The sequence below is a fragment of the Triturus cristatus genome, chromosome 6, assembly GCF_964204655.1.
Source record: "Triturus cristatus chromosome 6, aTriCri1.1, whole genome shotgun sequence".
Classification (NCBI taxonomy): Eukaryota; Metazoa; Chordata; class Amphibia; order Caudata; family Salamandridae; genus Triturus; species Triturus cristatus.
The window spans coordinates 1563425761-1563450476 of NC_140589.1; the positions used below are offsets into that span (position 1 = coordinate 1563425761).

General features: G+C 46.6%; 1 protein-coding gene across 1 annotated transcript in view; it reads right to left on the minus strand.

Annotated features, from left to right (window-relative positions):
• APLF (aprataxin and PNKP like factor) overlaps positions 1–24716 on the minus strand; it is a 702995-nt gene that overhangs the window by 677069 nt on the left and 1210 nt on the right. The window lies entirely within an intron of this gene.

Below are 24716 nucleotides of genomic sequence, written 5' to 3' on the forward strand. Positions count from 1 at the left end.
AAAATGGACCCCTGCTGCACCCCCGAAGGTTGTGTTAGAGTAGTGGAAAGACCTGAAAAGTTACCTCGATTATGAAGGATAGCCAGTTCTGAGCAGTGTCAGTGATGCCTAGAGCCTTCATCCTATTCAGGAGAATATAGTGTGAGATCGTGTCAAAGGCTGCACTTGGGTCTAAGAGAATGAGGGTGCTGTCCCCCCCCCACCAAATCAAATTCTTTCTTCAAAAGTTCAGTGACTCCAGATAGAGCAGATTTCGTGCTGAAACACGGCCTGAAGCCAGACTGGGAAGGGTACAACACATTGGCGGTGGTCACAAATGAAGAAAGGTAAGTGTTGACATGTTTTTCAAAGATTTTGGAGAAGACCGAAAGAAGTGACATTGACCTGAAGTTGGACCAGCACGGAGGGTCGAGGTCCTTCTTCTTAAGCAGAGGGAGTACCAAGGTGTGCTTCCAATTCTGGGGAACCTCCCCGGAGACAGCATCCTCAAGTAGGCTGAATTTAGATGGGGGAAAAGGGTCGAGCGGAGAGCCAGATTTAATAGTAGCCAATAAGGCTCGTAGCTGTTGAAGGTCAAGAGGCGGCCATACATTAATCCTCAAGGATGTGTACGACTTCGCTATATGCGGGCCAACCGCAAGGAGAAAAGCTGATGGGTTGGATGGTTGAGCTTCTGAAGAAGGGATCGCAAGCTTGGATGCTCCATCTTCTAGTTGTTGGTGAATAGTCTCAACTTTATTTAGGTGGAACAAGGCCAGTTCATCACACTGTTGACGAGAAAGGGAGGGGGACGTTGTGAAAGAGCAAGCTGCAGACAAGACTTTTACTATTTTGAATAAGATTTTTGGGCGCTTGTGGTCATTAGAAATTGCTTCAGTATAGAAAGCTGCCTATGCAGCTTTACAGGAGGCATGGTATTTTTTCAAGGTCAACACACAGGCGGCCTTAGCCGTGGATGCATAGTGTTTCCTCCAGGTCCTTTCCAAGGTTTTACATGCCTTTTTTTCTAAGCGGACACTGTTGTTAAACCAGGGGGCCGGAAATCGCACTCGGTTCCATTTTTTTTTTATTGCGGCAGAATTGAGGGTGTGGCACTTTCGAGCCACTGATGAACTGCTATTTGGTCAGAATCTGGTCTAGACAATAAAACCGGAAGGGTATGGAGGAGAACTTTGTTTAATTCCCTCATATCCATTTTGGCCCAGTGTCTGTTAGAAGTTTGTCGGGGCGACCAATTTGCCGGCGGTGGAGGAACTGTAATATAGAAAGGAACTGCAAAATGATCGGTCCAGCTAAGTTGGCATGGAAGGTCAACAGAGATAAGTGAAAGATTGGAAAAGACAGGGTCCATAAGGTGGCCTGCAATGTGGGTGGCTGAGGAGTTTAAGGGAGGGAATCTCATGTCCTCTATAAAGGCTCACAATAACTTACCTTCTGGATCCTCAAGATGTAAATTAAGATTTCAGAGCAAAGTGAAATTTGCTGCCTGTAAATTGAAAGGCCCCAAATAGTCAGCTAGGCTAGTACACCAAGCACTAGACAGTCCTGGAAGGCAGTAAATGAGGACTCCAGAAAGTGCACATTTGTAACCAAGATAATCCACACATTCCACTGCAAACTTGCATTTATTGGCGTTGAAAGTGACACCGCTTTACCTCAAGATGTATCACACAGATGCCAGTGTTTTGCCATGAGAAACATTATCATTTCCAAACACCAAAATATCTTCTTGGAAACATCTGATATTTGGCACTTCCTTGAGCATGGCTTTCACCACCCTGTGAAAGACAGATGAAGCCGAACAAAGTCACATGGAGAAAGTCACCTGTTCAGTCCAACCGCGAAGGAGGATGGGTGGCTAAACAGACTCTCTGAACACAGTACCTTAATCCTGGTTGTGAAAAGATCCTGAGTTCTGCGTTGAGGATGCTTTGTGCAGCAGATGTGATGCAAGATCCGGGTGAGGAGATGCGTCCTACAGCTGCAGTTCTAGGGAATTGCAAAGTGAGATGCGATGTCCTTATGTGGAGATGTATCACGCAGCAGCAGTTCTGGCGAGCTGCGTTGGGCGACGCGATGTCCTTGCATGGAGATAGATTGCGCAGCAGTGGTTCCAATAGCTGCAATGCAAAATCCTTGCTTTGGGGGAGTCAGCATAGCAGAGTCGATACATCGGATCAGAGGGCGATGGATTAAGCAGCAGATGCGATGTGCTGGTTTCGCAGGAGATGCGCCGTGCCGCAGAGGAAATTGGTCGGTTCTGCAGAAGGGCTGGCAGAGCACATTCAGGCCCACTTCCAAGGGTCCAGGACTGGGGTGGCACCACTTGGGAGGGCAGGACTCAGATTGCAGAGTCAAGGTGCTGGGATCAAGGTGGTTGGAAGCCTGTACTGACCCTGAGGCTTCTGATCAGGAGGCCAGCCAACTAGCTCTCTCTGAGGCCTGGGTTTAGAGTTGCAGGCAAGACAGCAGCCGGGCATTACATTAGGACAGCAGTCCTTCCAGGCAGCATTCCATCACTGTAGCAGTCCTTCCAGGCAGCACAGCAGTCCTTCTTCCTGGCACAATCCACAGATCCAGGCGTGTACTGAAGAGTTGGGTCCAAGGGGCCGATATTTATATCTGGTGCCCGCTTTGAAGTAGAGGCATCCCCTTCCTCCATGTCCTGGCCCCAGCTTATCTGTGGTCACAAAAGCCTAGAGTCAAATCCTTTGTGGGAGTGCGCAGGCAGAGCCATTGTGATATGCAAATGTGGTAGGTGACAAATCCTCACCCTCATCAACTCAGAGTGGCCCATCCTGCCAACACTAAGCTTCCCTTTGCCTCACTGCCTGGAAGCAATACACAAAGACCAACTGCCAGCTAAAGCTAGTCATGTGACCCAGGAACAGTCTGCAGGGAACAAATGGTTAGGAGAAGAAAATGCCAGCTTTCTTAAAGTGGCATTTTCAGCACTGTGACAAATATGTGACTTTACAATTAAAGAGGGTGTCTTATCACAATTCTTTAGGCATAAAACTTGAAATATCTACCTGCTGCCAATTGAAGTTATCCCCTATTAAATGTAAAAAGGCACCCCAATGTTATCCTATGCAAGCAGTAGGCCTTGGAGCAGTGAAAAACTAATAAAAGAGTTTTTCACTACCTGGACAGGTACAACTTAAACTTACATGTCTAGCAGTTTAAATACAATGCATCCTGCCCTCTCGATTGTTCAGGGCCTATCCTTGTGTCAATCAATCAATGTGTGACATACACATTAAAAAAGAAGGTTTGGGCCTGGCAAAAGGTTTAGTTTGTACAACTGCACAAATAGGCTGCAATGGCAGACTAGAGACATGTTTGAAGTACTACTTAAGTGGTTGGCCAAATCAGTGCTACAGGCCCACCAGTAGCATTTAATTTACCACTTTACTAGAAACTTACAAGTAAATTAAATGTGCCATTTGGGTGTAAGCCAATTTCGTCATGCTTTACGGAGAGAGCACATGCACCGCAGCCCTAGTTAGCAGTGGTCAAGTGCATAGAGTCCTAGAGGCCAACAAAAACGGGTTCAGAAAACAGGAGAGTGAAAGCAGAACGTTCGTGGATGACCCTGCAGAAAAGGCCAAGTCCAACTGATTTCAAAATGTAATGCATTCCTATGATATACATTATTATTTGCATGATATAAAGAACATGAGATGAATTGGAGGATGGACATACAATAGTTGTGTCTAGGTATTTTAGGATTCAGTTTTCATACAACAGACTTAGGTATGATAGCTGTACCAAGACAAGTGAAGTCTGAGCCCTAGTAATAATATGTCAATACCCTAGACAAAATATAGTGGTACCTAAAATACAAACATGTGAATTAGTAACTGTTGAGTTACTAAGCTAGTTGTGCACTTTTTGTTGTGTTCTTGACAATGATGTCAATTCGTCTGATGGCATCAGTGTCAAAGGTTTTGTGACATCACTTCCTCTGATGTCATTAAATTCAAAGAGCATGTGCTGTAACTTCCACTACCTCTAACATTTTGGTAAATCACCGTCCATGCTGACCTGAGAAAAATAGAATTTTAGGAGAGGTTCAATACCTAAATGAAAGCAAATAAAATAATTAGCAAAAATGACAGGGTCTTGGTGCCTCCCCATAGTTTGCTCCTTAGGTTACAGCTCTTTGAGGAGACATGGGCAAAGTGCAACAATTTTAGACAGACGTGGGCTGTCACTGTTTGTTCATCAGCATCCAAACAAAAAAAGAACACCTTTAAATCTCATGACTAATATATCAAGTCACAGTCGTTCTCAGTAAAGAATTGAATTGGCACTCCAGGATTGCAGTAGACCAGAGGGTCTTTAAACTGAGGGGGCGGGCCCCTTAGGGAGGGCTTATCTAATGCCGGGGGGGGGGGGGTGTCAGGTTCTCGCCAACAGAAGCATCATGCTTTGTTTTAAGTGGTAAAAAATGAGCGGCAATAAGCCACTTTGTAATGGGCCATCACTAACACCTTTTGTCATATATGTCCTGACTGGGAGTATGTGTAAAAGTGGTAACAGAACGTAAAAGCAATATTTAAATATGTTTAGACATATTTATTTAAACATTGTCATTTAACAGAATATTTGTGAAAAATTGAAGTAGGGTGGCTAATTCTTTTTTTTTACATGGAGGCATGGGATTAAGAAGTTTGAAGACCACTACAGTAGACATTGTTTAATCCAGATGGTGTTGTGTTTCAGCGTTACATCCTTTGTCAAACTAAAAGCATGGCCCACCACCTCACAATAATAATAATGATGATTTAAAGGAGCACACCTATTTTTTGAAAAAGTAACGTTTTAAAGAGTATTTAAGGGTGGCGTGCTACAGGGTTGTACACGCTGTCTGGACGTGTCTTGAAACATAAACTACACAACTTATAACTTGAATTGTGTAGCCACCACCTCACAAAACACATACCCACAGTGACTAGACATACAAAACATACCTAGTGTACATGGATTGCAATATTCAACTAAGATATAATTCTATGTCAGGACCGGAGGCGAGGATTATGCATTATTTTCTTCACTTTGTTAAATCAGCAGTCTTTAAAGAACATATTAAAGAAACAGCAACACAGATTACATATCCCATGAACCATAGGGGGATGAGTCTCCATAGTAATCATAGTCCAATCATAGTTGAATCCGGTGTATATAATGTATGACGTTCCTTCCTGTTCCTTTTTCTTCACTACTTGTCAGTTAAGTCACTGCCTTTCATAATGGCCTTATTTTCTTTGCTATATATTGTATAGCGTTAGCGATTTACTGTGTTTAACGTTTATTGCCTTGGATATGCTGATTGCGTTTGTGATTATTGGTTATTTGCGCTGTAGGCAAATTAGCCAGACCACGCTTCCCACACCTTCATAGGTCCTGAAGGAGCGCTGGTGTGTTCCATCTTTATTCCTCTCAGGTGCAGTATTACAGAGTGAGGTGGCTTTATCCAAGCGATGTCACCAGCAGCACACACACGTTTGGGGAGAAACCCAATGAGGATCTGTGAAGCTCTAAGGTCTTTTCCCCCCAACCGACCCTTGCACCGGACACCACTGCTTACGGTTAAATTCCCAAATGTGGCCGGAGGGCTACAACGCTGCCTGGTGGTGATATAAAGGTACTGCAGCTGTTCACACAGCAATTTGAGCACTGGCGAGGGGGCTGCCCAGAGGAGATTTTAAAGCGAAATAAACTACTGTGGTGTTCTCCCCCTCACAAAAAATATGATTTCTGAAAGGGATCGCAAATATTCCTCCTTTCAAGAGGTTGAGGAAGAATGGTCTCACTGCAGCTGTGAACCAAGCACTGTCCCAGGCTACATCCAGAGCGCTGGCCCACCTTAGGGATCAAGTGGATAAACTAGCCCAATGTATTCCGGGGGTATTCAGTGACCCTTCATCTCTGGGAGCAGGACCTAGTGGTACTGCAACAGGGTGAAAAAAAGGCCTCCAAGCGTGATGCGGGGCACCTGGAAGGTTTCAACAGGCTTAGAGAAACCTTCTGTAAAAATGGGTGCACACTTAAACATGAATCCTACTAGAAGGAAGATATCCCCGGATAAAACTGTTGCCCCAAATCTCGTCCTCGATAGTCGTGTTCCCTATAGAGGGGAGGGTGAATCGGATAAGGCCATCTCCTCAGGTGAGGATAAGAATTCGGGCAGGCCCTTGGCCCCCAGGATCCAATTCCTCTGAGTTCCCACACGGGGACAGCGGGCATTTGGACATGTTTGACCCATCTGACATATATCGTCCTAGGTCAGCCAAGTAAACCAAATACCAAAAAGATGCTGAGTAAGTTGCCAGCAAAATCTGCCAACCTCTGGAGAAGGCATTCGGGCCGAGACTCAAGGGAGATTGTCCAAGACCATCACTGAGAAGGACGGCAGCGGCCACCCTTGACAGACGATAAACTTTGGACCTTCTATAGTAAATATATGAGAGACCTAAGAGGGTTATCGATCGATCCTGGAGGGCCTGCCAGGATAAACTCTTAGATGTAGTTGGACCTATCACCCAAATCATTCAAATGGCACATCTTTCTAACAATCAGGGGTTCCTATGCCCACACAGATAGTGTCTAGCTGGGGACAGAGGGCTATCTGCCTGCTCTGTAATTCAAACTGCGCACTGGCAGCAGAAAGGAGATCTCTCCTCATTAAGATGGACCGTAAGCTGGGGGCTACGTCCGAGGCAGGGGCCACAGCACAAGATAATCTATTCGGGGAACCTTTCGGCAAGGAACTGAATACATTTGTAACAACCTTCTCCGCCCTCGACAAGGTGCAAGCCTCCATAAAAAATATTTTTCCCAGGAAGGTTTTTGCAAGAGCCGGAAGAGGCAGGGGCCGCTCCTCCGGCCAACCATACCACCAAGGTCCATCTACAGATCAGTTCAAGAGGAACAACAGCTGGAATGACGGTCGAATGGGGACTTTCAACCCCAGCAGTGGCCCTGGCAGAGGAATTGGCAACCAAGCCGGAAGAAGAGTCAACAACGCCTCAGAAGGAAACTCTGGTAAGCATTACCCCTTCTTCACCTCAAGATACAGGGGGGAGACTCCTGCAGTATGCACACAATTGGGGGAAGATTACAATGAACACTTGGGTCCTACTCACAAAGAGAGGATTCCACACACGATTCTACGGATCACCTGATCAGGAGAGAAGTCTAAAACCCCTAGTTTCTCAACCGAGGATATGCACCTAATAGACTCAGAGGAAGCAAGAATTCGGCAAAATGGTGTCATTTGCAGGTCACTACTTCACCCAAACGGGGGTCTGAGCAACGTATTCCTCGTGGAGAAAAATGTTAAGGGCTTCAGGCCCGTCATAAACCTGAAAGAGTTCAAAGAGTGGCTGGTGTATTGCCACTTCAAAATGGAGGGGATCCATGTGCTCAGGGATATTCTCTTTACAGGGGAGTAGATGGTCAGGCTGGATCTCAAGGATGCCTACCTTTCTGTTCCCATTTACCCACCACACTGGAGATTCCTCCACTTCGCATTGAGGGGACAAGTTAATGAGTTTCGAGCTCTCCCCTTTGGCCTCTCATCGGCCTCTTGGTGCTTCACCAAGTTACTGCAGCCAGTGGTGGAGACACTCTGAAGGAGAAGATTACGAATGATTATCTACCTTGACAACATCCTCCTCATGGACCAATCTCCGATGCAACTCAGACGCAATCTGACCATGACTATTGCGCTACTCCATGATCTAGGCTTCGTCATCAACGAGCGGAAGTCCGCACTGATACCCGCACAACAGATGACCTTCCTGGGGTTCCTCATAGAATCACCTCGGATTCACTGAGCCTACCGTTCTTGAAGGTCTCCAAAATCAGGAAGGAATTCAGAAGAGGCTTAAGACGGAACGGAATCTCCCTGCGGCAACTGGCCCAGATAGTAGGACTACTCTCATCATCCATACAAACCATCTTTTGGGGCCCGCTGCACTACCGGGCCCTGACAGAGACTGAAGGCAACAAACCTACGAAGAGGATTAACCTACCCAGAACTAATACCCCTGACACATGAAGCCAGAACAGAACTCCAGTGGTGGATCGACCAGATGGACACTTGGAAAGGGAAAGCGATCCTTGAGATGACACCGGACATAGTCATAGAATTAGATGCCAGCAGGTTGGGCTGGGGAGCCAGATGTGAAGATGTGTCGCTGGGGGGGACGATGGTCAGAGGGGGAGCTGCAGTCACACATCAACTGCTTGGAACTCCTTGATGGATCCTTTGCGGTCAAATCCCTCACCAGAGAGAATCCGGTTGCATTCTGTTACGGATGGACATCTCCTCGGCGGTCCAGTAGATCAGTCGGCTGGGGGGCACCCGCTCGAAAACATTCGAATAAGGCAAAGGATTTCTGGCACTACTGCCTACTGAAACAGATTTTGGTGATGGCAGAGTACCTCCCTGAATACAGTGGCGGACTGGTGTAGGATCCGAATTTCAGATTATGATTAGCACAGTGTAGCTAAAACTAATTAGTTTGACTCGGCCTTGTAAGAAGGCCTCTATTTGCATCCATTGGTTAAGTACGGCGAAAAGGGCCGAAAACAGAACCGAGGCCATCTTGGCCCTCGGCTCTCTTAACATTCAAAGGAGCTACAGTCACGTGATTCCCTGAACCCGTATTCCCCTTGTTCAGCAGACACTAGTTATAGAAGACAGGCTGAATTGTATTTACGACCGAGAAGCAAGGTCACATCTGCTAAAAGGGAGTACCAGGCAAATTCCTTCTGAACCTGGGACGAGAAGGGAGTCACCCGGTCGACCTTCTATTCTTAAAGATAGTAGCCTTTTTCTGTATCATTGAAACTAGATATAGGATGAGCTCATTAGGAGCGCCTAGGCTGGCTGGTACTTTTCCACTTATAAGGCTTTGTATATTGCACTGTAATGTATAAAAGTGTGGTTTTGACAAGGAGTCTTCAGTCTTCCTCGGCGCACCCCTTGGGTGAGGATCGACGAGGCTCCTCTATGTAGAGTTTCCTGTTTGGCCAATAAACGCTTGAACCTTCTACGTTGCCAACTGCTCGTTATTTGACTACATTGCGGGCCACCAGTAAGTGTGGCCCTTGAGACGAAAACTTGGATACAACAGTTGGCGACCACGAAGGGACCCCGTGATAGGGTCCGGCCTTCCCCGTAATCGGGCGGTAGGTCCGAGGGCGTTTCGGTCGGGTGAGCGGGGAACGAGCTCAAGGGTTCTGCTCCGCGCGCCCGGGCGGGAAGCCCAGCCCTCTGCTGCTAGTCACCCTTCACCGGGGTCCTACGGGCTCAACTCAGGAAACGGACCGGGTTGGTCGAGAGGAGTTGGCAGCGAAGAACGGACATTCGTACCAGGGTGCACCCGGTGAGTAGAATTTTGATTTGGAGCACTGGCTACATGCAGTGCCCGTTTTGATTTTGAAACACGCGAGCTGGAGCGTGTAGTGGTGTTTTGAAGCACAGGCTCTAGGGCGGTGCATTGATTTTGAGGTAGGCACTAAGAAGCGGTGCCACTGTTGGTTTGAAGCCCGATTGATACGGCTGGGCATTTGATTTGAGAGTACATGTACATATGGTATGGTTTGAAGGGCCCTTTCTCCTGACTTGATGAACCGCGCGCGGAATATAGCCTGATTGCACCTGAGAGACTCACGACCCAAGCTGGGTAGCCGCGAGACATATCCTCGGTGAGGCCCAGACCTCCCCGGGACAGGTCTCAGTGGTGAACCAGAAAGGCAGTGAGAGGACCCATGGTGTAGTCAGAGATGTCTATTGTTGGAGATGCTACTGATTAATGTGGGACTGGCTCACTGATTAGGTGGAAAACGTTGTAACCTCTTGGTTGTGGTTTATGTCATTTGTGTTTGTATTGAACTAAGTTACCATGCCCTCTTTTAGTAAGTTGAATTGTTTCAGTTGTTGCTGTCGGACGGGTGCCTCTCGACTAGCTGAGAGTCAGCCCGCCCCGCCGGAAGGCAGTCCCAGCCACTATATGTATGTGAAGCATGGAATTACCCCTTTGTTGTTTTGTACTCTGTGGCATAAATATACTAAAAGTAACGAAGAATTACAATGGCCAAAAACTGGTTCGTTTGACGAAAAAAAGATTGCTTTCTTGCAGGAACAACTGTTCTCCAGGCGCAGCCGCCAGGCTATGTTCGATGCCCTGGGTTCGTGGTTGAAAGAATCCAAGCAGCGCCGGATAAGGGAGGAGAAGCGATCTAGGGCTAAAGCAGGACAGAATGTAACTCAGAAGGCCATAGCATATGATAGGTCTCGAGCGGAGAGGGGAATAGACTGTATGAACCGTGAATTTCGATTGAAGGTAGACAAGAGCTATGTGACTCGGCCAAATGCTGAAGATGAGATAGAGGACTTATTGGATATACGGCCACCGCCTCCTTATGTGCCGCAACGGCTGTATCCGGAGGTGGCTGGAACCTCGGCTCCAACCACGGCCGCACCCTTAGGAACCTCTGGAGCCTCAGCCCCTCCGGCTCCCCCCAGCCCCCCTCCTTCGACGGAGCTCTCCCGACTGTCTACATCTATGTCAGAGGTGATTACTATGTTACCAGCCCTGTTAACTGCTGCGGCAGCTGGGACAACACAGCTGCCACCCGAGTCAATGACATCCCCTTCTGCCTTGCCCTCCTCCTCCGCGAGTACTACGCCAGTAGCAGCTGTCACCACTCCTACACGTCCAGTTCCTCTGACTGAGGGTAAAAGGTTGTTTACTCGTTCAGCCTTGGGAACTGAAGAAAAAGACGTTATTGCGGTGCAGGCATCCCAGTGGATGCGGCAACCCATTTATCTATTGGAAGATATTTGGAGCACCATGAGGGATTACGAGCCGGTAATGCAGCAGCATGCATTAGAACATATGGCAAACCACCTCATATCCTTGTGGGAGCAAACACACACGGACGGAAAGGCCCCGGCCATACTATACGATATTGTCACACAAGCCCATAAATCCCGCCTTACCCCCCAAGACGTGTATGGGAAAGTGCAGACGCTGGTGGCGTATAGAACCCGCCTGCAGTCCACTAATCCTACGGGGCTGTCCCAGTACCCTATGCGGGAAGTACACCCCATCTACCATCCCGAGATCACGGAAGTAGTGGATGCCCAGGGGGTAGTTACTCGTCCCAGAGTGGAGGCGCGTTTCCAGGAACATTGGGTGTATACACCCTGGAAACGTAGTGAGGTGTTGTCACTGAAAAGTCAGTTACCTGATCCTAGGAAGAATCCCACCGCGTATTACAAAGAGCTTACTGAGGCAGCTTCCTCCGCAGTAATGACGTTGGCAGACATTGAGCTATTCTTCGCTCTACTAGTACCGGTGGACATTTGGCGCCAGGTGCATGATCAAGACCATGTAACCGAGTTTGGGGGGACCTGGGAACAACTACGGGGATGGGATAGAGACCGTAAACCAGGGAACAAGCCCCGGGCGGAAATATTGGCCCTTCCGGATAGGATAATAACTTATATGCATTCGCTGATCCCTCCCCGGAAAGTGGACTGGGATAAGTTAACGGCCTGCAAGCAGAAGAAAGATGAGAGTGTATCCGATTTCTTTACGAGATTTGAGGGGGTTTTCATTGATTTCAGTGGACAGGACATAGCCACTGAAGGGGGGGTACGGTTGTTCGTGAATCGATTCGTGACCAATCTATTGCCCGAGGTGTCGGCTCGATTACAGGCCGCTGAAAGCACCTGGACGACCACCACCCCGTCGACAATCTTGAGCATGGCTCAATATTATGAACATCGGGAGAATGAAAGTAGGGACAAGACAGAAAAGAAATCGAAGGACTTGAAGACTCGGGTATTGTTACAACAAGTGGAGAGAGGACGGGGAAGAGGTAGAGGGTCACAGAATTTTGCTTCGAGAGGGGCGGGTCCACCGCAGACGATGGGATGGACAGATTTGGGCATAAATCAATGCGCTTTCTGTAAACAGGAGGGACATTGGCGAGCTCAGTGTCCGTTGCTATATGAACAGAACAGTGCTCCGAGAGGACGGGGAAGGGGACGTTTCTCTGGGCAGCGAGGGGGATCCACGAGAGCAGAGCATTCGGCGACAGGTGAGGTAGGTCAGAACTGTTTCGACCACGGTCAGGGAAGACAGTATTATAATGACGATTATGTGGCAGGCGAAGGATCAGGTTATTCTCAAGCATAGGACAGCCAAAGACAGAGTCAGGGGCAGGTGTCGATTCCAATTGATCAAGCTGGACCTTACGTTCATGCACGACTACTGAATGCATCAGGTAAGTTTCTAGTTGACACTGGGGCCATGAACAGTTCCGTTTCACGTGCCCTAGTCCCGGGGGCTGCTCTGTCTGGCCAGAATAATGTGTCTGTGGGGTTTTCTGGAACTCCGGTGGTAAGCCCCATCTCAGAACCGCTTCCCCTTACCCTGGGGCCGGTATCGATAGACTCACCTTTCCTTTTGACCTCCCAGTGTGGAGAGAACCTTTTAGGCATGGATCTATTAAAAAGATTACATGCTCTCATCTATTGTTCCCCAGAAGGGGTCTACCTGACCATAAAAGACCCTTCTCCCCTTTCTGCACAATGCTTCTCTAAGACAGAACCTTTACCACCAGAACTGGCGAACATTCCGGAGACCCTCTGGGCGACCGGAGACACTGATGTGGGCCATTTACGAATAACCCCAGTATCGATTACCTTAAAACAGGACGTCCAGTTGCCAAAGATTCCCCAGTATAAAATTGGCCCTGCTGGGGAACGGGCCCTGCTGGCTATCATTCATGATTTGATAAAGACTGGAGTAGTGGAAGAAACGGCCTCTAATACCTGTAATAGCCCTATTCTTCCGATTCTTAAACGAGCCCCGACACAACCGACTCCTGATTATGCTGATACCTATCGATTCGTGATTGACCTTCGAGAAATCAATAAGATCGTGGTACCCCAGTACCCTGTGGTACCTGATATTAACTCCGTCCTGACAATGATTCCTCCAACGGCACAATTTTTCTCAGTTATTGATTTGAAAAACGCTTTCTTTAGCATCCCTATACATCCAGACAGCCGCTATCTTTTCGGTTTCACATTGGGGGGCCGTAGCTTCAGATTCTGTCTCGCCCCCCAGGGGTTCACTGAAAGCCCCAGTATCTATAGTCAGGCATTGAAGAGGATACTGGACACCTTGAGTTTTCCGCCAGGTAATGTATTACTCCAGTATGTCGATAATCTCCTGGTAGCCTCTGACACTGAGGAGGGCTGCCGAACGGCAACAGTGGAATTGCTGCAACATTTGGCAAAACATGGTAATAAAGTATCATTGTCGAAATTCCAATATTGTCGACCGGAGGTGACCTATCTCGGTCATCTCCTGTCGAAGGAGGGAAGGCGATTGACCCCGGAACGTATTGCATCCATTACTAACATGTCTGTTCCTTGCACGCAACGTGATGTCTGTGCTTTGCTTGGCATAACCTCTTACTGTCGCCAATGGATTCCTAACTACTCTCTTATCACTAAACCTTTCTTGTATTTGATCACCAAAGATGTGCATGAACCCCTACCTTGGACTGATGAGTGTCAAACAGCTTTTCTTTCTCTGAAGGCTGCTTTATGTTCTGCTCCTGTGCTTGGCACCCCGGACTACCGGAAGCCTTTTGTGCTCTATGTGCATGAGGCGGACGGTTGTTCGCTTTCAATGTTAACACAGGACTTTGGAGGTAAGCAAAGACCCTGTGCCTATTTCTCAGCGGTTTTGGATAATGTCGCCAGAGCACTTCCCAGCTGCCTGAGAGCCACGGCCGCAGTAGCGTTGGCGATCAGGCAATCGGAAGGGCTAATCTTAAATACGGATCTCACAGTAATGGTACCACACGCTGTGGATGTATTGTTAAACAGAACTCAGACGCAGCACTTAACTAGTGCGCGTCTTACGGGGTACGAATTGACCCTGTTTGCACCTCACATAACCATTAAAAGATGCATGACTTTGAATCCTGCCACGTTGCTACCCCTCCCCAAAGGAGAAAGTGGGCAGGATGTACATGATTGCATATTCCGGACTGAAGAAGAGACAAAGGGCCGGATAGATCTAACAGACACCCCCTTATCGGAACCCCAAGGAGAATTGTATGTTGATGGCTCTTGCTTCAAATTGCCCAACGGTAATACGGTTGCGGCCTATGCAATCACCACCTTGCGGACCGTGGTAGAGGCGGTCAAGGTACCATATCTTTCCGCCCAAGCAGCGGAATTAATCGCACTACTTAGAGCATGCGAGTTGGGAAAGGGACTGAGGTTGAACGTCTACACCGATAGCCAATACGCTTTCGGTGTAGCCCATAGTTTCGGGAGACTATGGGCAGAACGAGGGTTTCTTACGTCCCATGGTGAAAAGATAAAGAATGGACATTTGGTCGAACGATTACTGGCCGCATTACCTTTGCCAGAGGCTCTCGCCATTGTGAAATGTAGTGCCCATAAGGCTGTAACTAATGATGTTGGGAGGGGTAACGCCTTTGCGGACAAGATTGCTAAGGAAACTGCCCAGTCAGATACCCCCTCCATGTTCGTAGTTATCCAATGCAGACGGATGGTAGAAGCAGACATTTTTCGAAACACTGTAGAGTGTTAGAGAGTTGCAGAAACAAGCCACCCCAGAGGAGCTACAGTATTGGCAGGAACAGGTGGGGCGGTTAGACGAGAATGGGTGTTGGACGGATTTATCAGTAAAATGCAGATGGCTACTACCGAACGCATTCGTGAATGCGGTAGTGGCCATGGCACATGGTCCCGCTCACGTCGGGGTTCGAGGTATGTGTGCAATGTTGGACCCTGTATGGTACAATGTTAATATTCAGAAAACAGCTAGAAATCTGGTCCAGCATTGTATGATTTGCCTCCAGCATAACCCGGGGGGTAGTACCCCTGTGTTGACAGGGAGCTTTGCCCCACCTACCTTGCCTTTCGAGGTACTCCAAATGGACTATATACAACTGGAACGGGTTAACAACCTTAAATATGTTCTGGTGGTAATCTGTACCTTCAGTAAATGGGTGGAAGCGTACCCCACTAGAGAGAACACAGCTATAGCAACCGCTAGAGCCCTAATAAAAGAGTTCTTTCCCCGATACGGGTTACCACGAGTAATCTGAAGTGACAATGGGACACATTTTAATGCCAACCTAGTTCAACATGTATGTAAAGGTTTGGCAATTCGACAGAAGTTTCACGCCGCAAGACATCCCCAATCAGCAGGCCTAGTTGAGAAGTATAATGGGATCCTGAAGTTAAAATTAGCTAAACTACAGGACACGACTGGCCTGAAATGGCCCGATCTTCTGCCTTTGGCCCTACTGTCTGTAAGAACCACCCCTCATTCTCGGAGTGGGATTTCCCCGTACGAGGTGATTTTTGGGAGACCAGCCAATGTATGGGGGGGTGCCCCGGCCTAAATCATTTAGGGATATTGAGTATCCTATGCTGGCCGACTACCTTTATGCTTTAACTAAAGATCTCCGTTCTATCCACCAACAGATTTCAGCAGTACTGCAGCCTCTGCCGGAGGGTCCCGGACACAGCATCGAACCAGGTCAGTGGGTCCTAATTCGGAACTTCCAGCGAAAGTCGAGCTTGGAACCCCGCTGGACCCAGCCACATCAAGTGCTTCTGGCCACGAGGACGGCGGTAAAGGTCGAAGGGAGGCAACATTGGATTCATGTTTCCCATCTAGAGCGTGTCCCGCTTCCTTTGCCCGAGGATTGCCAGGACCAAGAGGAGAACGAACGGCACAGAGGTGAGCACGACGCCGGAGAGCCGCCCTCCCCCGAAGCCCACGGAGGAACAGAAGGGCAGGGGGAGAGGGCCACAAGTTCGAGGTCAGCTGTGTCAGATAAGGCCCTGCCTGGGGATCAAACGCGTGACCAGGAGGGCCACACATCTTGTTCTTTCTCTGATCCCACTGTGCCCGTTTTGTTCATAAACCCTGAAACCCCTGGTCACACTCGATACCACCTGCGGCCCCGCAAACGGAATGAGATTCCCCGGTCCGGCTTACCATAAAAGGTGAAGTCCGAGTTAAAGGACCTAGGGGATCACATGAACACTGGACTGAACTCGTTGAGGGCGAGGAACTGTAAGTGATAGCCCTGTTCAGAAAGAAGCTAGAGACATTGGTAGTAAAAGGGGCCCAGGTAATCCTCCCTTTCGACCAGAGTTGCGTCAAGTGCAGCTCCTACGCGAGAAGTTTTTTGATTCTTTTTCCTTTTTTTACTTCTACTGTTTTGGAATGCTAGGAGCCTGCCTGTGAGGCTCTAACTTGGACACAGGAAAGAAGCACCCTCCGGCAGAATGGACTGCGTATAGTTTCTTTTCTTATTGTCATTGTTTCGCGAGTTTAGAATCGGACTTTTAGTGAGAATGTATCCCTTTGCTCGCTTTGCCCTTGAAGAGGAACGGCCCATAGTTCCTCGCCCTAGATATGCACATTTACCAATGTTTTCCACATGGAGTTTGCGTGCTAAGATTGTGTTCATTTCTATAATAGCTGTGTCATTTCTATTATGTTTAGGGTTGTTCATTTATTTAGAATTTCGCCACCCAGTCCATACCTTGGTGTTAACTACCCCCACTCCTCAGGAACACCATTTTCAGACTTTGGCCCCCCACAAAGAAAGGCATCGTCAGACTTATGTACATAATGTCTTCATCGAAATGCTGCATCAGACTCATAGTTCCACGAATGTCACCGATTGCTGGGTATGTGGGCTCCTCCCTTCAGTAATGCATAAACATGATTTGTTTATATCAATGCCGTTGTCACATCTAGGGAGCTGTGAGGCCTGGTTTAGATTGCTGTCTATGATATATGAACATTATACTGTAGATGCACGTAGATTCTCGGAGAAAGATTATGAATTAATCTTGGCCTACATAGAGAGGCATCAGGGATTCACTCCCAATGCAGAAGGCACTGATGGCACGTTAGATCCAACAGCTTGCATGAATGTGTACATGGACCATGAGAATGATACTTGGTTAAGGGATGAGGTATTAGATTTTGTATCTTTTAAACTTCACCGAGTATTTTAGATATTTCCAGGAACGCAATGTCTCCGAAGACAAGATTATACCTGTCCCGGTATTAAATACGTCATCCTCTTTCTGTGTCCAGGGCTCCGGCCACTTGTTCGTAGGATCTAGCAGATGTAATTACACTTATCGATTGCGGACTTTTAGTAGTCCTCCCATTCTAACTCCCCCAAACATATATTTTGTATGTGGAGAGAATGCTTACACCTGGCTTCCCAGGGGATGGTCAGGCAGGTGTTATCTGTCCTTCCTCTATCCTCCTGTTTATATTGCTCCCTCAGATTACCATAAATCTCATTCACTAAATAAAAGAAGCCTGCTATCCCTATCCATGGATAATGATGTCACTGATCAAACAGATACCCCGGCCCAACATTTTGTAGATATTATGAAAGGGGTCCTACCTATATGGGGCCCTATCCTCACTAGTAAGGAAATCAGAAGGTTGTCCAGGGTGGTGGCGGGAGTAGTCAATACCACAGCCGGAATATTGACTAATATCACTGTTGAGCTTCAGGCGACCCGGCTTGTGACCCTTCAAAATCGCCTTGTCTTGGACGTCATACTGGCTGACCGCGGAGGAGCATGCCGGGTGATCGGGAGCTCCTGTTGTGTATATATACCTGACTCCGCCCCTTCCGTTCATTTAGCCATCCAGAAGCTCCACCGACTGGCATCAGAAATTCATACCGAGACTGGTACCTGGTCCCTGTCGACTTGGTTCTGGGACCTTCTGACCACCTGGGGGTGGAAATTATTCATGGTTTTATTGGGTATTTTGGGTTTCCTCTTTACCTGCTGCATTTGTATTCAGTGCGGCCCTGTCTGTTGTTCCTATTGTGCCACCCAATTCCGCTCTGCACTACCTAAACCCCCACCTACCCCAGCTCATGCCCAAATGACCCAGAAGGAAATTCATGACCTGATGCAGATAGATGAGGGTATCTTCGAGGATTAGTCGTGCTTGTTTGTATCTTATTTTAGCTACACTATGCTAAAAGGGCCGTTCTGTAGGATCCGAATTTCAGATTATGATTAGCACAGTGTAGCTAAAACTAATTAGTTTGACTCGGCCTTGTAAGAAGGCCTCTATGTGCATCCATTGGTTAAGTACGACGAAAAGGGCCGAAAACAGAACCGCAGCCATCTTGGCCCTCGGCTCTCTTAACATTCAAAGGAGCTACAGTCACGTGATTCCCTGAACCCGTATTCCCCTTGTTCAGCAGACACTAGTTATAGAAGACAGGCTGAATTGTATTTACGACCGAGAAGCAAGGTCACATCTGCTAAAAGGGAGTACCAGGCAAATTCCTTCTGAACCTGGGACGAGAAAGGAGTCACCCGGTCGACTTTCTATTCTTAAAGATAGTAGCCTTTTTCTGTATCATTGAAACTAGATATAGGATGAGCTCATTAGGAGCGCCTAGGCTGGCTGGTACTTTTCCACTTATAAGGCTTTGTATATTGCACTGTAATGTATAAAAGTGTGGTTTTGACAAGGAGTCTTCAGTCTTCCTCGGCGCACCCCTTGGGTGAGGATCGACGAGGCTCCTCTATGTAGAGTTTCCTGTTTGGCCAATAAACGCTTGAACCTTCTACGTTGCCAACTGCTCGTTATTTGACTACATTGCGGGCCACCGGTAAGTGTGGCCCTTGAGACGAAAACTTGGATACAACACTGGAATCCCAGGAACTTCACGGACAGCAGCGACTGGCAGCTGGATCACACGATCTTCCTGGCACTAAAGGACAGATGGTGTCCTTAAGATTTGGACCTTTTAGCATCACGGTTGAACCATCAACTACCATGATATGCGAACAGGAGTCCGTATCTGGTAGCCAGCATGGTGGATGCCTTCCTCCAAATGGTGGCGAATTGCAAATTGAGTAACCATTATTTGCATTTCGGAAAAACAAGAGTATCAAGGATCACTTAATAAGAGCAAGCCTTCTCTCAATGAAATCATCACAAACATTACCTGAAATCTGGGGCCTACCACCCCGATTGGGGCATTTTCAATGTGGCAACTGCCGTGTTCGTCCATATACCTGGGATACTAAAAACTTCACTTACAAGCATATTAACATTGTGTTGAGCGAATTTTCAAATTGTAACACTATGAATGTAATATAGGATGTTGTATGCCCGTGTCAATTGCTCTACATCGGACAAACAACGCAAAAGGTACACGTACGCATCTGCCAACATAGAGTCGTATTCATTGTAAAGTGAACGGCGCTCCATTGGTGGATCGCTTTCAAGAAAAAGGACACACAGAGGATGACTTGCAATGGAAGGTCATCACGTGATTAAGCCCCCACCCAGAGGTACTGATATCCACCTGCTTCTAAACAAAAAGCTGAAATGGATCCTATGTACCAACAGCATTCAGAACGGGTTAAACAGGTCAGAGGATTGGACTCATTTGCTATAATCCTCCGAGGAGATATTATTACACTCTGTGTTACATTGATGGTAACCTGGGCTTTTTATGCCATCTTACAATTCCGAATTTGACACTTGCCACAATTGCCAAAACTGGGTATTTGTAAACTTGAATTTGATACACATGATGGAATAACAAAAAGCTGTATCCCCCATTTTGACATGTTCTGATAATAATCTGTTGGCTTTTAATTCCAATGTATTGGATTCTCTGTACTGTCTGCATTGCCAACTGTCTAGTAATTTGTAGTCTGTATCGTCTTCGACCTCCTAATTTTCTTCCCTTTTCCTATATTCTCTTCCTCTTTCTAAAAAACCTTCTCTAAGATCGCCGCGACGTTTTCACGCTCCGCACGGTCACATTAAGGCCATGCCCACTTCCGGGTCTTCAATTACCGGAACTTGCTGCCTTTTGGTTCCTACTGTGAGACGCACAATTAATGCTGCTCGTGCACTGCACACCTTCACCTCGCTGCCTGGAGCAGCGTACCCCTGCCACTCACCGCTTGGGAGCTTTTCGATATTGAACCATTCGGTTCACGGGCCGCAGTGCCCTATGCCAGTGGACACATCCAGCAATTTCCATCTTTTCAGGTACAGCAATATAGTTATGCTGACTATTTTTCCTGAGTAACAAACTTATTCCCATTATCCCCTCTAGTTCCCTCTATTGCCAAATTTAGCAGCTGCACCATACCAACTGACTGACCAGGTTTATCCAGCTTCTGTCGTGTCTCCACATTATCGAGCTGGTAAGGGGGCTCCTGTGTATTTGTCGCTGGCATCCTTAGAGCCCGCACTCGGTTGCCTTACCAATTTCCCTTTAATTCTCACAGAGTGCGTGGTTTATATGACCGTCGCGGACACCATGAAGGCCCTCCATTAGCAATTGCTCCACTGGCCTCTTCTTCACAGGTCAGCACCTATTATAATATTAGGAGTGCGAACGTGGTTAAATTAAACCACGGTCAGGCCAATGCATGATTCCATCATTACGTTTTTTAGACCACGGCCAGACCATACACAGATCCACTTTTGAATAATATTCACGGGTGCAATGGTTGCAATCTCACCGTCTAAACAATTAATTGCACATTCCACTCACATATGGGCATGATATGAGAGGCTGTCACGGTAATTCTTCATTTGGGACTCATTCTTGGTTTTTCCCTTCCTCCTCCCCCCCACCTTTTTTTCCTCATTCCCTCCTTTTCTCGACCCGCCTGACAGGCATTCTTCTTCCCTCAGGCATATTTTAAGTCCTGATGATGGTCCCCATATTCTAATGAAGGACCAAAACGTTGTCGACCAAAATGTACCATGACTATTCTACATGTAAACAATTGAAGAAATGAATAACATGGGTACTACAAAAATGTGGTGCTAATTCAATATATATATATATATATATATATTCACTGAAAAAACCATAGGTTTCACACATGTTATAGTTAGCGGAAATTTTACTGATAAAAAACCAATGAAATTGCCCCGTTATAGTTAGTGCTGGCAACTATAACTCACGCGACCGCAATCCTCTGCTGATGCTAATACTGTATTTAGACACTTATTTGCCCATGTCTTCTTCCATACATTTTTAGCTATACATATATTACAAATATTTTTTTTTATAAAGACACATATGTCATCAGCAGAAGATTGCGGTCGCGTGAGTTATAGTTGCCAGCACTAACTATAACGGGGCAATTTCATTGGTTTTTTATCAGTAAAATTTCCGCTAACTATAACATGTGTGAAACCTATGGTTTTTTCAGTGAATTTGCAAGGTTTTTTAAATGCTAATTCCTAACTATAACGTGTGTGAAACCTATGATTTTTTCAGTGAATTTGTACGGTTTTTTAAATGCTAAGTTACTTTACGCCATTCGAGGCGTGCGCGCCCACTTAACGCAGTGCGTTCCGTGCACGGTTTTTATCAACTTTAATAAGCCCTGTACATTTGGTGGACTTCGGCCACCAAAAGCACAGGGGGTGGGGTCAATGTGGATAGTGTTTTTTTTATTTCGATTTTATAATTTCATGTTGCCAAAATATAGTTTTTTTACTGATGTAATAAGCCCTGTACATTTGGTGGCCTACGGCCACCAAAAGCACAGGGGGTGGAGTAAGTGTGGATAGTGTTTTTTTTATTTCTATTTTTTACCGTACGCTTACGGTAAGCGTACTCGGCAAAATTGCCGGAAAAAAAATAAAACCGTTTTTGCTCTTGGGGGATGTTTGGGGACTCCCTCAACATGACTATGTGGGAGGGAGTTGTCAAAACAGCCCCGTAACATGTTTTTGGGCATCATGTTTGATAAATAACACTCAGTGCGAGAGACAAAATGGCGGACGCCGCTTCCTGGTTTCGGCCGATTCGAATGTTTACTAAGATCTAAGAGCCAATCAGAATCGCGCTCGCGCACGCCACCGTACGCGTACGGTAAGCGTACCGTAAGCGGGCTCAGATATATATATTGATTTAAAGGCTATTTTCTCAGAATCTACTGAACAGATTTACACCAAACCTACAAAAGGCACTTCCTTGACCTACGGACTACCTCTCTGCCAAATTTCTAGTAATTCTGTTCAGCCGTTCGGGCTGTAGCTCGTTCTAAAGGTCCTATGGAAAAATGCATGGGAAAAACGCGTTTTGGGACCCCCCTTTTATCTCAGCCCCCGCTTGACGAATCCCCCCGAGACTTTCAGGGTAGGAGCGGAGCGGAGCGTAGCGCCCCACCTATTTTGAGAAATTCGCGAGGATTCATCGACCGGCGCCAAAGTTATTCAAAATAGAATGTTGCGGATTTCCTATGGAAAAGGGGTCCTAACTATAACTACCTACTGGCGACCGCCAGTAGGTAATATATATATATATATATATATATATATATTAACCACAGAGCAAATGTCTGAGCTTTTGTTTATATAAAATTGTTCCGTTTTGCCTGTTTTCTTTCCAAGCCGTAAATGACTTTGTGGATTGTTTTGAATATTTATTAAAATACATAATATATGATCCACTAAAGAAATCATTTACTTTCTAGAAGTACTAGTTAAACGTTTTTCTGGAAGGGACCTCTTGTTCCTTTATAAAAAAATTTAAAAAATCCTCCTAGACTGGGCGAAGGATCTTCCGTATTCTTTCCCACCAATCATGATGATTCTTAGGGTAGCGGCTCAAGTTAGCCGACAGACAGCATCCCTGGTGTTGGTCACGCCGATCTGGAAGTCACAGGAATGGTTCCAGATTCTGATGGAGCAGTCATGGGACCCACCTGTAGAACTGCCTTCATTCTATTCAGTACTCTGGGACCCACATGATTGCCTGCACCCTCTGGTCCTACAGGGATCCCTCTACCTCATGGCATGGAATATTTCCGGTAATTCTGGAAAGACGACCAACTATTAGCGGACGCTGCAACCTTTACCCAGAAGGCGTGGGCTTCAGGCACCATCAAAAGATATTGCTCTGCTTGAAGACTATGGAATAGTTGGTGTTTGGAGAGACATCTGGAGCCTTTGGAGGCAGAAGTTACTCACATTCAAAAATTTGGGGCAAAATTAGCACAGTCGGGCTGGCATACCGTAAAGTCAATTCCTTTAGGTCAGCCGTATCAGCTGAACATAACATTATTGATAACAAAACGGCTGGAGAACCGCCTTGAATCTGTAAACAAATGAAGAGTATCAGACTTTTTAAGGCCGCGGAGCTCAGATACTCTGGCCTATGGGATGTTAATGAGGTCTTATGACTAATCCTTAGTTGGCAGGATAACCAGTACTTGTTACATAAGAAACTGGCAGCAAAACTGGCAATATTACTATGCCTCATTTCATGTAAAAAGGCGTCCAATGTGAGGTCTTTTGACATCTAGACTAGGCTTTTAACACCAGAAGGAGTCACATTTACCATATCTAGGAGAACTAAGACTAATACCAGGTCAGTATCTTATCCTACCTTTTCAGAACATCCTAAACTAAGAGAGGTCAGATGCATTAAGGTATATGAAGAAAGGACAGCGTATATCAGACCAGCAGGTGAGGGGCAACTACTAATTGCCAAGTCAAAGACATTCAAGGCAGTATAATCACCTATTGCCAAGTGGTGTTGTGTTGTCACACAGAGAACATGCAGAGACAGGTAGGCATGCTAATGTACTTTATTGTTCTCCTTCTTCTTGGTGCACACATGCACGTCCGCTTCCTTGCCCTGGCAGTGCTAGAATGCCCTCCCCACTCCCTGACATGATGAGGTGTCCGGTTCCAGTCCCCTACCCATATTAGGGTGCAGGGTCCTAGTACCCTCTGCCCCAGGTCACGACATGTGGGTAAGGTGGATCATGGCCAAGGCCGGTGCGGATGTGCATAAGTTTGGGGCCCTGTAGTGATACCTCTTTAATAGATCGTGAGGTACAGAGTGTTCTTCATTCTACATTCTATGTGTCAGGGTTGGAACTTGGGGGAATGGAATGGAGAGTAGCCGGAGGAAGAGTCAAGATCATCTTACCTGTGCTGTCCTGAGGTTGTCAATAAATCAATCTGAATATTATCCAATTTGTGTATATTCATTCACTACAGGCCCACTCCACGAGAGGGGCCATGGCGTCTAAAGCCATACTGGTAGGTGGTAGGCAAGGATATCAGGAGTACGGTGGACTGGTCATCCGCATCGATCTTTAAGAAGTTTTGCTCCAAACCCATTTCGGAGGCCACTGCTCTGGTAGACAGTAAGCTTCGAACATGCATAATCCTCGCCTCCGGTCCTGGCATAGAATTAAACATTTCCTAGATAACAAGAAGGAAAGTTTCAGTTCTAATAAGGACAACGAGGTGAGGATTATCCCACCCAAGGACATCATGAAATGATTTTTGGGCCCACCCAAAAGGTACTTTGTTATCAGTAAGGAAAGTTAATATCATATGTCTAAGTGAATGTTAAAGGAATTTATGTAAGTGTCTTCTCAAAAATGTAAAGAAATTGGAGGTGTTAAAACCATGGTTGTGAATAAAGAATCTTATAATTACAAAGAATTGGATAGTGTGTGTTACCTCTCTGTTGTAGGAAATGATCAGAAATTTTGACAGGATAAGCGTTCAAGTTTAACTTCCTCCAGTGAAGAAGAGGAACAAGAAAGAACATCATAC